Genomic DNA, 13,632 nt, shown 5'->3' with positions numbered 1-13,632 from the left:
TTGCTTGGTTTACAGGAACCCCAGTGCCTATTTTTCCCTCTGGCATTATCAACCCAATTTGAGATGAGAGAAATGAGGGGAGAACTGTTCTTGAGTCAGAGAAACTCTGTGAACATAGATAAAGAAATAAAGGAAATTAAAGCAGAGCAGAGGGTGAAGAATATGTCTGGGATGACCTGGAGTGAGTATCAAGAGCTAATTTGTCCATTATTTGTAAGTGAGGTGGGAATTCAGCGACATCACTAGCTGGTCTACTAATGCAGCTTCTTTGATGGCACCGAGACAGGAGGAATTGGATATCCAGACACTTTTTTTCTGTTTTCCTTCTCACTGCAGCTTTGCACCAGTATTCCCCTCTGCTAGGTGCAAAGTAAACTGCTTTATCTCGAGGCAAGAGGCAACTGTGTTTGTTCTCTGTCCACAGCACACACCCATGTGCACAAATATACACATATATCTCTCAGTGGAAACTTCTTCAGATAAATTTTCTCTTCAGAAAACTGCTTTTCAGTGCTTCCATATTGACTGAAAGGATTTTCAGAGGAAAATATATCTAAATTAATATCAGTCACTTTAAAAACATGGAAGGAAATTTCTGTATAACAGTCATACTTCTCCCAGAGAAAAACAGAGCTAGAACAGCTAGAATGGGAAGAAAGGCCTTTCTTAAAGGTTTTACAATTGGGAAAGCCTGGGGAGGTTTTTTTTTTCAGAATTCTTAGAAATGCAATGATTTACTGCTGTTGCTCACTAAAACAAGCATGCAAGTTATGGTAGAATGGCAGAGATGTTTTTGCAAAGTTTGTAGAAATGAGGAGCCTAGGGAGCCTGGGGCAGTCTAGCAGACCAGTCTGACACTTCCAGGATCCACAGACCTGAACACACATGCTGACTCTTCAGAAGCAAATATATAAAATGACATTAACCTCAGGAGGAAGAATAAAAAGATTTAACTAAGGACTACTGCAAAAGCACACGTGTTAATTAGCTTAGTTACCTACAGGATTGACCTCACTACTCTATCAGATAATTATTAACTTCACTGGTGCCTCAGCGCTTCTCCTTTTGCTGCAGATGGCCTTGGGATCAGCTGGGAAAGAAATGGGAGGAGGGAACAACTCGTGTGTCATGGGAAAGCTGAAGAAGAAGGAGTAGCCAATCCTCAGTACTTGGCCGCAAGCAGCGAGCTGTCAGGCACGTTACATTAATAACTGTAATTTGTAACTGTGAAAGCCCCAGGATATCAGCAGTGCCTTGATGAGCTGTGGCCAAGAATTCGCCGCAACCAGCCTCCTCACGCAGGAAGAGCTTCCCCAGCCCAGGAAGCACCCAGCTCACTTGAGCAAACAAACCTTTGCAAACGCACCATCAAGTGAAGGTAAACGTCAGTGACTGAGTTTTGCTAATCTCATGGCACAACTGCAGCTCAAAGAAAAACACATTTGAAGTATCAAGCTTATTGCCAACAGTTATGTGCCAGTAGAGTAGCAGGAAATCAGTTGGGAAGCGTTTGCTCTATTTCTTCTGTTTACAACATGCTTTGCACAAAACCAAAAGAAGTCTGACAGAATTATCAGCCAGAGAGAAATAGCTACAAACTGTGGTGTAATTTTAAGTGCATTTATTACGGCTGGATTTTTGATGATTGGAAAATTCCTGTGGGGATCTAGGAGATGCAAGCAACTGACATTTAGAACACTTTAATTCCACCTTGATGTCCTGCTAGCACTTTAAAGAGAAAAAATTACATTCAGTTTCATTCTACACTCTTGTATAATTTTATCTTATTCAGTTTGCTCAACCTAGTACTAATTCTCACTCCAGTATTACTGTGCAATTTTAAGGCTGTTATTTACTTCTTTGGCCATGATAGATTTAGATGATGGTTTTTTCCTCCTCCCCAGCATTGCCACATCAGTCTCCTTTGCACAAGTGCTATTCCACAAAAGCTAGGTACAAACCATCTCTTTGTGTTTGCACTTCCATGTGTCTGCACATATTGTAGAGTCATTCGGTGCCTTTCCCCAATGTGACACAGAAGTGTCTATATACTTTCTTTGTGGTTGTCCAAGATGAGATTATTTAGTAGTAGACTGCAATAGTAAAGCAACGCAATACATTTAACTTCTTATTCCTTCTGCTCTAGCACATTTTGCATTTTCAGCAATAAAGAGTATAGACAGGGCCAACAGGATGCCATTTTTAGCCACCAGCAATTTGTTTTCTCTTTCGGTGTTCCCTTGGTGGAGGGCACACAGTTTCCTGCTTAACATCTTTCATCCATTCTCTGTGCACAGCTCAAAGCACAGGGCAAGATACGTCTAGCAGTCTCTTCCAGGATTGGGTGCAATCCTGTTGATTTTCCCAGAACCACACTTTGGGATCTGCATGGCCGGTTGCAGTTTTGAACACCCCGTGGCTGTTTTGGTCCGGTGCCAGTGGCAATCTCTACATGACCGGCAGCCACAGAGCGGACAGTCTAGAGTTCAGGACTAAGGGACACCAAAGTGCCCAGAGCCGCTCACCACGGAGCTGATGGGTCCAGCTTCTGTGGTTCTCCTCATCTGCCCATGAAAACATCAGATCCATGATGCTGGTAACAAGTTAACATGGAAATGGTGGCGGGAAAGCAAGCAGAGATTTGTTTACCTATTCAAATCTCCCTCTCTGATCAAATCAGCACTTCCAGCTCTACTGGTCTTAACATTATTTTAACTGAAAAGAAAGCAGAAAAGACCAACCTTAAAAGCTGATTTTCCCGTTTTGCTGCTTCTTTCTTTGAATAAAAGAGCTTTCTTAGGCCAAGAACCGACTACCAAGAAGCCAAACTACTTATATCTACAATTGCTGGTTTACCTACTGTCAGATAAATATCAGATTAAGGAACCAGGAACACCACATGACTCAAAAGATACACTACTTTTTATATATCAATAATGTGCTGAAGTAATGACGCGTTTGCAAACAACTGAAGGAAACACACATATTTCTGCTCAGCTTTGTTTACACATCTGTGCCTCTCCCACTTTGCCGAGACCTTTGCCTATTACAGTTTATTTTTATAGTTACTGATAGGACTAGAGTTTTTGTGTTTGTTTTGAAACTCTTTCCAAGATCCAGAACAGGTACAGATAGATTTAACTTTTTTTTTCTTTAACATTTTGCAGTTTTAACTTACAAGGTTGATTTGTCATTTGAGTGCAGTGCACTAGTTTCCACATTGCTTTCGTTAGAAATAAAGAAACATTAAAATCTAATGTAACATTAGAGTAGCTATGCAATTCAATTATTCAGTTTTCATATCTTATATCACTTGGCTGTAGGAGTGTGGGATGTTAATCCAGTGCTTGGGAGTGAGAAAGGGCTCTGCCTTCTGGTCAGCTAGCAGCTGTGGCATTGAACTGCTTTCTTTTCCACTGGCAATTTTCTGATGAGAAAGAAAACAGATGTCAGTAGGTTTTGGTGTGGATTTTGTTCAAATAGTATTTTCTACGAATGTTTTAATCAAATAAAAAGACCCCAATTTTTACTCAAGAAATGAAGTGTGTGAAAAATAATTCAAGTTGAAGAGATTTCAGCGTTCAGTTCTCAGCAAATCTGCAACCTCTCGTAAGTTGCCACTTGCTTGTATTCTCAGTCCTGCACGTATTTGCCATCTGCATTATAAACGCTCAAATCTGAACAATTTATGTCTTGAGTTTTGGCCATTTGAAACAACATAAGGAAGTTAAGCTGCAGCTAACATTTGACTTGCTCCAGCTGCTCACAAAAGCATTTCCAATTTAAAGAGCATGTTGCTATTATGCTCTTGAATCCATGAAGTGAAACATTAAATCTCTTAAAAGGTTCAAATGTGATCACGTCCTAAGCTGCAGAGAGAAACCGGAGCCCCCCTTCAGTCAGCGGCAAACTACAAATGGTTGGTTGCAGCAGAAGTAGGCACAGCCACACCATCGCCACGTTTAGCTAATTAAGGTTATGCTAACGATTAACTGCTAACACCAGATTAACTGTTAACACCAGAAGTTCTTGTGGTATGAGGTGGTGCAGGTGACACCGACTATAAGCCTTTTGAAGGAGAAGGGTGCTGGGATTTAGGTGCTACAAACTTGTTTTCCAATTTTAGATCCGTGCTGCCAGATCGTAATGGACACCTGTTTTTCTAGAACCCTTCACACAGCCCAGTTAAAGCAGAGAGGTCTTTCCCCTGAACTGCAAGATTATGCTTTGCTGTAGCAAGTAGAACTCTATCCTAAAAGCAGTGTTTAACTACGCAGACTCTGCCCATGCCCTTTCTGCTCAAGGACAATCCTGTTCAGTACCAGCACACGCAATCAGGACCTTTTATTTAAAGGTATGTATATTTAAGATGTAAAAATAAAGATTCATGTTTAGCTTTCAGTGATATTGTGCTAGAATAGTGCTAGGCTAGTGATATAGTCTCTCAGGAGTAGAGTCCTGGCTGAAGCTGATGGGTGCACACTCTCAGAGGAAAGCTAGACCAGGAAAGTGAGTTTTAGGTTGAGAAACTCATTAAAAAACCTGACTGAAGTTTCTGAGTTGGGGATTATGCTTATTTTTACAGTATTTAAGAGAACATGGCCTGGTTTATATAACTTGTAAACATTATTACACCTAAGAAATACTTCACTACTGCCAGTGGTGTATTATTTCATAGTAGTAGACTGTTAGCGTTACTTACTTATTCTGATTATTACTCTGCAAAAAATGTTCACCGAGACCATGATATTTCACCTATGGATATTAGACTTATTCTATACACATTAAGAAAGCTCTGTTTTTCATTATTGTAACTTAGAAATATAATCTACAGATACTTCAATAGATTTTGCCGGGACTTTTGATCCTTGACTTGTTTATATAGTAATTATTAACTAGCTTAATTCTGAGAACTGTGTTCATGTTATGTTTTTACACAAGATATGCCGGTATGCTAAAACATTGCCTATTACAAGTCAAGGTTGTTGTTGCTCAACCAAAACAGTTACATTAATTGTAAATTCAGTGTAAACAAGAAACAGAATAAATGTTTTCCAAGTAGAAGAACAAACCTGGCAAGGAATAAAACATATTCATGCTTTTAAGTGCATAATAAAAGTGTGCAGAAATACAGAATTTCACTTTTGAAGAATGTCAAAACATTTTACAGCCTATGGTTTATGTATGTTTTCTCTTTCATTTTTAGTTAATTCTTCTTTTTAACCAGCCTTAATCTGCTTCATTTCAGGTATTTATAATTTGTGCGTGTATCTAAGCCTGAATTTCATTTGAGTGTGAATTGGGATTCATTCTGAATGTATTTTCAGACAAGCACAAATCAAAACTGACTGAATTTACCTGAGGATAAACCAAAAGTACAGACACCCCCCCACCCCCCACCCTGCTACCAACTTAATCTGATTTACACAACAGCAAGACTTCATTGATGTCAATGATGCTGTCGTAGTTTGTGTAAGCATCACAAGATTTGTTAGTTTTAATAACTTACTATTAGATGATTTTTCACATCAGTGCTTCCTTGACTTCAAGTCAAGAAAGTGATCTAAATAAAACAAATACATTCCATTTTGTAACTTTGTCTCTATAAAAGAGGTTTCCCAGTCATCCTACCATCCTTTCTCGGAACACTTCCAATATTCATGATCGATTCAGAAACTAGGCTGCATAATTAAGCAGATCATTCCAATAATTATCCTGCCAATGATGCCTGGATGTATGCTAACACTTCCCAGCTTTGTCTTCTTCATGTCCCGGTTGTTCCTTCAGGTGTGATGTCCTTGCTCTTTCTTGCAACATTGTACTAATACTATATATTCAGCTTGTTATCTCTGATCCCTGTTTCTGCAGTGCAGGATATGTCAATTTTCTAAGGATAGATATATGACATTGCAGATATACAAAACATGTTTGTCTATAACTAAAATATATGTGATTTACACTTAGACACGGCAAGCCTTCCCTGGTATTTCTTTAATCTACGACCTGTTCTATATTATTATCAAATCAAAACAGACTCCTGTCAGAAAGGTCAGAAACTATTTGTCAGTGTGTTTCACCGTAGACTGTAGCAGTGCGTAAAGTTTAAAAATAGTGGTTTAATGTTGCCTAAGTCTACAGCTGATCACTGCAAATGGTACTACGAATGAAGTCTTATAATTTCACACATACTGAAATCTATTGGGTATAGATCCCCCACTGGTATAAATAGTCATGCTGAAATCAAAATGAATGATTTATGATCATTTATACCAACTAAGAGCCGGTGTTTAGTAAGTTTACAAATACTTATCTGTATTTCACACTGAAAGAAAATAACTTCTTTATTTCTCATATAAAATTAGTCTTTATTTCCTATATTTGGTAGTCAGCTAGGAACAAAAGTACTGAGGGTGGAAAATGGCAGAAACTGATGAATAGAAATAGCTGCCTCAACTATCATGAACTGTTATGGCATACACATCAGCTTTTTACATTTTATCCTTACTTAATAATTTTGAGTTGAGCTTTTTGCTGTGTGAATGAGTGGGCACATGCAAATAAACAAATTTGCTAATGGTTTTTAGTTTTTTCTATAATTCTGGAAACTAAAGACTCAAGAAAGAAATGTAGCTGGAGAAGCAAAACTCTCCAGCTTTCTCCCTTCCAGAGAAGGGTTTCATCTCCTATAGACAGTATTTCTCAGAGAAGATGGAGTAAACTAAGACAGATCATGGTTAAAAATTTCATTGGCTAATTAATCGTTGGGTTATTGCTACAAATATCCCCATTTCCTATCAGTAAAGCCTAGTTTGCCTTTAAATAGAGCAAAATATTTTAAAGATATTGAATACCAGATTTGAGAAAAGGCTACAGTCTTAATCAGAGAGGGGTGAAAGCAGAGAGAAGATTACATGATCAAAAGATATGAATAGTGTTTATTCATTATTAAGAACAATTTATCATATATTATTTCTGAGTCTCTCTATGTAGGCTTTAAAACATACAGAACTTGCAGAGGAAGAGGCTGGAAGAAGATAATATTTTTTTTTTTTTTAAAGATAGATATATTTAATACTGTTGTGGGAAATAGAAAAGATTACTGTTTGCATTTCAATAACTGGCATTCAATCTGATTTTTAAAAGTCCCAAACTATATGACTTCCATCTCTTCTATTATTCAACAGTTTAATATGCTGCATTTCCTGATATTTATAGCCATTGTCTTTCATCCCTTATAATATATTTCCCTTATGGGTTAAAATTGTACTTCTGTATAATCATTTCACGCATATTCCTTATTTAGTCAAATTCTAACCACTTAATCCTCTTTATTTTTCTTCCCACTTCATTTCACACAAACCCTCTAACTTTTTAGTTTATCTTTTCTGTGATCTCCTTCAACTTACACCTTTCTGGGGAGTGTTTCACATAGTTGTATGCAACAGGCACAAATCGCTTCCAGAAAATCCTTGCTTTGTGACTGCCATCCATGTCCAAAATCCTTTGAAGCCCACGGCTGAGTTTCCATTGTGGACAAAGAGCACTGTGTTGGAAAGCTGCCTTCTAATTTTTATAATTCTTGTAACATTCTCTACTGTTCCATTTCCTACAGTGTTTATTCTAATGGTTCATCTTCTGATTTGCTGTATGCTTTATGGTTTCCTTGTCTGCAGTAAAATCTTTTAACTTGGTGAATATTTTTCGGCCATACTTCATCTATGTTTCTTATCAGTCCTGTTTTATTTCATTCTCCCTATCGGCATCTTAAATACCCTAGAATGAGCATAATCTGTACATTTCATTAAAATTTTATTTATGTTTTTTATCTTCATGAATGATTTAGAAAAAAGTAAACCCGGACTTACAATCGGTTAGTATTACCCTCCTGGACATTTCCAACTGTCTTGTTGAACAGCTGTTTATCATTTTTTTTTTCATTTGTGTTTTAGCTAATATTCAATCCACACAGAATTGTCTTCAGCCAAGCCATCTTGAATTAATTTTTCACTTAAGATTTCCTGAGACGGTGTCAAATGCTTCACCAAAATCCAAATATTTCTCATCTTCTATACTGATTTTTTTCTTTCTTTTTCTTTCTTTTATTTTTTCTTTTTTTTTCCTTTCTTTTTTTTTTTTTATTTTTCCCTCCCTCTGCTTAAAACTCATACTTTCGAGTGCTTCACACAAGGACATCAACAGCTGTTTCATGTGTGGAGTACTTTAAAGTTATGTTTGCCCGCAGGTAAATTTGAATTTCCTGTTTATCTAAGGACATTTTGGCTCAGAGTTTGCAGACCGTGGAAGAGACATCTTTCTCATAGGCTCTTTGTAGGCTTACTCCAGTGCAAGCTGAAGGAGTTATAGGGTTGTTTTAACTAAAGCCACCCTCAGACTCCTAAACTCTTCCATTAATTCAGTTTACACAGCTTGAAAATCTCTTCTGTCTGTTCCTTGTCATCATACAAAAAGCAGCAGATGAATTTGTAACTGCAAGCACAGATTTTTATCTCAATGAGGGAAATTCATTTCTTCCTACAGCAATCATCTGGTGTCTGTGGTATACCCAAGGCAGCAAATGCAGGCTTCTTAAAGCCAGGGTGCTGTTCTCTAAAGACTCTAAGAATCTGAATTTTAACAATCTCATTCCCATATTGTGATATTTCTATTGCTTTCAGTGGGACTAATCAGGCAACGAAGAGCTGATCTTTGTTTAAATAAAGTCTAGCCCGGACATTCTGGACCCACTCTGGTTTTCTTATTAAGTAAAGGGTGGTAAGGAAGTAATGGAAAGATAGTAGCCCTATGTATTTACATATTATTTAACTTCAAGTTAAATGCTCTTGGTTATATTAATTCAATGCATCCCAGATCCTTGCACATTACAAAGGACTTTTCCTGTTATGAGAGAGACAGTAGCTTTCTATGAACTAGACATCGTTCATGTCTAAGCCAACAGCAAACACAAACCTCCAGCCACTAGGATGGATTTCAAATGAATTCATGGTGCCTAACTATGAGGTGTTTTTTTTTCCTTGATCCTAGAATAATTTTTCCATAAAATCATTTTATAATCTATTCAAACTTCTACCAATATAAGGGAACCAATAAGCAATTTTATAAGTTTTAAAATACCTTTTCCTTCCATGAGGAAAATAGAGAAGGATCATCAATGCCCACTTTTGCAGTAGCCGGGGACTTAGACTAATTCCTGAAGGATCATGTGTTTCTTCTAAAAAATCACATTTGAATCTATGAAAGATTTAAAGAAGCCTTTGAATAATGAAGAAAACCATTGAAATTAAAGAAACCCAATGGCTTTTGTTTTATTGCAAACATATTTTAAGACTTGACAACAGTTGCAGTGTTCCCCTAATTTTTGCTATAAAAGAGAAGTGAAACAACAATTTATTGTAGCAATACTTCATACTGCCCTACTTCTGTAAATTGTCTTTAAGCTCTAGGGTAAGGATGGAACATTCATGTTTTCAAATTGGATACAGACGCAGTTTTTGCGCTGTGGCTGCTGTAGCATAAATTGCTACACGGAGACTACCAGATATATCTAAGCATACTGATGCTTAGCAAATTGTGAACATTTTTTGCCTTGCTTTACCTGCAGTTCTCCTTTTAAAAGCTTTCTAATGTTTGGAAAGTATAACGCAGACCTTGAAAACGTTTCCTGCTTGTAGGAGGTTGCATAATTCTCCTTGAAACGGGCCCAAAACTAACTGAGCTGTCTTAAAGTTTTAAAATGTTTTAGCATAATGAATTTATAATATAAATTGCCTGACCAGCGTGAACTTGACTCTTACACTGCAATTTTTTATGAGGACATAATGTTCTAGCCACAATAATGGAGAGAAAATAGTACTTATTAAACTTTCATTTGAGAGTAGCAGTGGGTCATGCACCATGTTGTGGAGGTGATGCACTCTCCAGACCTCACAGAAGACAGACTAAAGCGTGGCCTTGGCTCATGCAGTCTTGGATGGATAATAATGAGTTGATAGGTTTGGCATGCTGGCTAGGGGAGGTGGTGCTCTCACAGCCACTCAGTGGGAGCAGTGACAGTGTCTCAGAAAAGGTCCCAGGACTGCTCGGAAGACAAGTAAACATTTTGCAGGTGGTAGGCGGCTGCTTATAGCTGTTCAATATTCCAGATGGCATCTGTAATAATTACATTTAGTGAGATGGCTAAGAAGGGAACTGTGCCATTAAGAAGCCCTTGCAAAAGCCATTTGAGCTGACTGCTGTATTTCGCAGAGAAGTACATAATGTGATACTGAGCAATTAGGCATTGAATTAGCAATTAGATATTGAATTGAGTAGATATCTGTTGTAGATACCAACTGTCTCTGGAAACTCCTTCCTTGCTTGTACCTTCATTACACTTCCTTTGCTGTTCATTACAGAATAGACTTTTACATTCTCTGTAGGAACGAAAATACATTTTAAGGCTATTAAGTGTTAATGATCACTTTGTAAGGTCCTATTACTTTTTTATTTATTTATTTTAAGATATTCGGTGAGAGCAAAATGAGCAGCACAACATTTACAGCAGTATCTTTGAGAAGTTCGGATGAGATTAGCAGGAGGCGGTTTGCAAGAACAGACGTGTAGCTTTTACATTCACAAAGGGTAGGAAGGCCAGTTGTTAACTGCAAGATTAGCAATGCAATTGCCTGATATTTTAAACAATATGAGAGATCAGAAACATGAAAACAAATTAAGTTTTGCTATGGATGAGAAAACATTACTTGAAAATGTGTATGTATTTAGGGCTTAGCTACAGCAACAGATGCTGCATCTGAACAAAAGGTACTTACAAAGATGTACAAAGCTGCCTCTGCATCTTACCTCCAAATTGCTATGAAACTCACAATAATTACAAATTAACTTTTAAGACATGAAATGTGTACATGCACAAATGAGCAATGTGAAACATCTTTTTCTTGTTTCTGAAGTTAACAAATATATTGAGGTTTAATTGGCAATATTTTATAAGTAGAATAATTTTGAAAGCAGTATAGCATGTTCCTATTTTGTTTTGGTGCTTGGGTAGTAGATTTCTTTTTTATTATTATTTTAAGCTGATGTTATGAAACCTTAAATTGTTTATAATAGGAAAAATGACAGTTTTCTTTATTGCTGTTTTCTTGCCTCAGAAAAAAACTGACAAACATGTCTATCATCCTGTTCAGTTCATAAGACACAGCAAAATATGTGTGCAGGATGCAGTGGAAACTCATTATATTTTTTGAGGTAGCAAACATAGTTTCCATATCTCCAGACTAGTACCTAGTTTAAAAGTAAATGTTAAATTTACAGTAAAATGTTCAGATTACTGTCTGGGTTATAATCAACTGCAGTTTTTGAGTCCTTTGAAGTCAGCTTCAGTTTCAGACCAGTGGGTAGAATTAGGCATATACATTATTCATAATATTATGTATCATTTTTGCTTGCTTTCCAAGCCATCTTGAGTATTAACTTATTTTATCAGCCTCAAAATTTACCATTTCCCTAACTGGCCTGTAAGATGAAAATGAGGAGGTAGTCAAAGTTAATGCTAAATGCAATAAACTATATTCTACGCGAGACATAATCTTCTTTAACCTACATTTTTAGAATCGTATTTTGCTCTGTATATAAAACTTGGTTGTCCCTGACAGAAATAATCTTCAAAAAATTATTTCCAACAGGACTGGAAAGTCTTTAGATATAAGCATGCAGTCATGATATCTGGTTAATAATTAGATCGTGTCTTTGTCTCTCTCTCTTGGAAAAGATGGAGGAAGAATTTCCAAATGAGACTTACAAAACACTGAACTCTAAGACTGGGTCTAAAGAAGAGGTTGTTGTGGTACATGTAGCTTTTGCTATCCTCACAAAAGATAAGGGCATACAGGTGGGAAAGTGTGAGGAGATGAGATACCTACAAACACGAATCTAAGTATGCCATCTTTTCTAAAAAAACCTAGTTCTTAAACTAAAGAAATAGATTTTATCAAGTTATTTTTCTCTATATGTAAGTATATTTATGATGTACTTTATAAAATAACTTACCTACACCTCCAAAGAAGTCTGACAGAATGGTGTTTCTGTAAGTCATAAAACTCCTTACAGAGTCCATTCATTTCTAATGCTATCAAAAATACTTGAATTATGGGCAGCTCCATCAGCAGATTAATCTTTCCCAAAGCAGTCAGAGTAGAAATGCAAGCATTGGTACCTTATGGCTTCTTTGTGTTAAGAAAGTTTGGGCAGATGTGTGTTGTTCTTTTTGGTCTGGGTTGGGTTTTTTTACTTTATTAGAGTGATTTCTGCTTGATATTGGATGTACTGTAGAGAAATATGTTCATAACAGAACAAACTATGTACTCCACTCGTATAGAAGATGATAACAACAGGATAGAAGATATTATTAGTTTGACCCTTTATCTTAGTTAAGACTTTTCACTAGATAGATGTCCTCATATCTTTGTGAAGATCAGGAATCAAATGGATGCTGTTATCTAATCTTGGCTGCTTTGGGTGGATAAAATGGACAGAATGCAGAGACATAAGGCTTCATTTGCAGAAAGAAAACCTGGCCAGGCAATGCTATATCATCCCATACTTATCACAATACATTCAATTTTTTGCAGTTTGCTGTGAGGAAAATGAAGATTTGTACTTAAAAATTTTATTCAGATGCAGATTCCATGGGAGATTAAGTGAATATAACAAATGTGGCAATTTCTCTTCATAAAATGGTGATTCCAATCTATTTGTTCCTAACATAACAAAAATTCTGAGAGTCAGATGGTGATCTATTAAAACTTATTCTTGAGTTATTGAAAGTTATTTTCCCAGTTCTGCATGACATCTAGATTGTAAAGTGTCCCATGAAATTGTGGCAAAATCAAAATTGCCCCTCTCTCTGCACTTCAGCAGGAGGCAAAGTATTTTATGAATTCTGTGCAGAATGGGAACTAAATATTGAAGTAGTAATGGTCTCCGTAGCCCACAAGAATATGAACTATACATTTCCATGACGGCAGAAGGCACATAAGTGATGCTATACCAGGTGTGTGGTGAATCTCTGTAAAGTTCGTCTCCTTCATTGATGTGTTGTAGGCAGCTAGAAAATTCTTATGCTGTTTTACTTGGTGCTTTGTAAATAATACCTAAGAAGTAGTTAGCCCATAAAGAGGTAATTTTATGTTTTACTTTAATCGTGCATCATTTTATCTTTCTGTTATGACATTGATTTATATATTATGCCCAAACCAGAAAATATGTATTAAAAGAACAGCAATTCTGCACACAAAAGCACTCAGTTGAAACACTTCTTAACTTGTAAAGTAATCTAATATTAAATTGCCTCGCATGTTTTTTTGCTTGTTGACAATACCTTTCATTACAATATAATACGCTATTTTTTCTACTATATCCTGCCACCTTCAATTCATACAAGTCTCACTGCTCTAACAAATATAATCATTAAATATTGCATCTAATCCTAGCTTTTTAATGTATGCATTGCCATTTATCATATATTCTTCAAAATGATGTTGTTATCCCTAAGTAGATGGGAGTAGGGGTGTCATTAGATGATCTAAAACTGTTCCTGAGAGGTCATGGCCCATCCTT

The 13,632-nt window shown here is 36.6% G+C and overlaps 1 protein-coding gene and 1 long non-coding RNA gene across 3 annotated transcripts in view; one reads left to right on the top strand and one right to left on the bottom strand.

Annotated features, from left to right (window-relative positions):
• The window catches only part of BCHE (butyrylcholinesterase), a 51,469-nt gene extending 48,574 nt beyond the window's left edge, over window positions 1-2,895 (bottom strand). The window contains exon 1 of the mRNA XM_054074288.1: window positions 2,742-2,895. The gene's annotated coding sequence lies outside the window, so the exon portion shown is untranslated. The remainder of the gene's footprint in view (window positions 1-2,741) is intronic.
• A 1,258-nt stretch (window positions 2,896-4,153) lies between these two features.
• Window positions 4,154-13,632, top strand: part of LOC128853022 (uncharacterized) — a 35,544-nt gene continuing 26,065 nt past the window's right edge. For both annotated transcript variants that reach the window (XR_008451248.1, XR_008451247.1), the window contains exon 1: window positions 4,154-4,354. This is a non-coding gene — a long non-coding RNA (uncharacterized LOC128853022). The remainder of the gene's footprint in view (window positions 4,355-13,632) is intronic.

Source organism: Cuculus canorus, chromosome 9 (assembly GCF_017976375.1).
Source record: "Cuculus canorus isolate bCucCan1 chromosome 9, bCucCan1.pri, whole genome shotgun sequence".
Lineage (NCBI taxonomy): Eukaryota > Metazoa > Chordata > Aves > Cuculiformes > Cuculidae > Cuculus > Cuculus canorus.
This window is presented reverse-complemented; position numbering and strand designations above follow the sequence as displayed.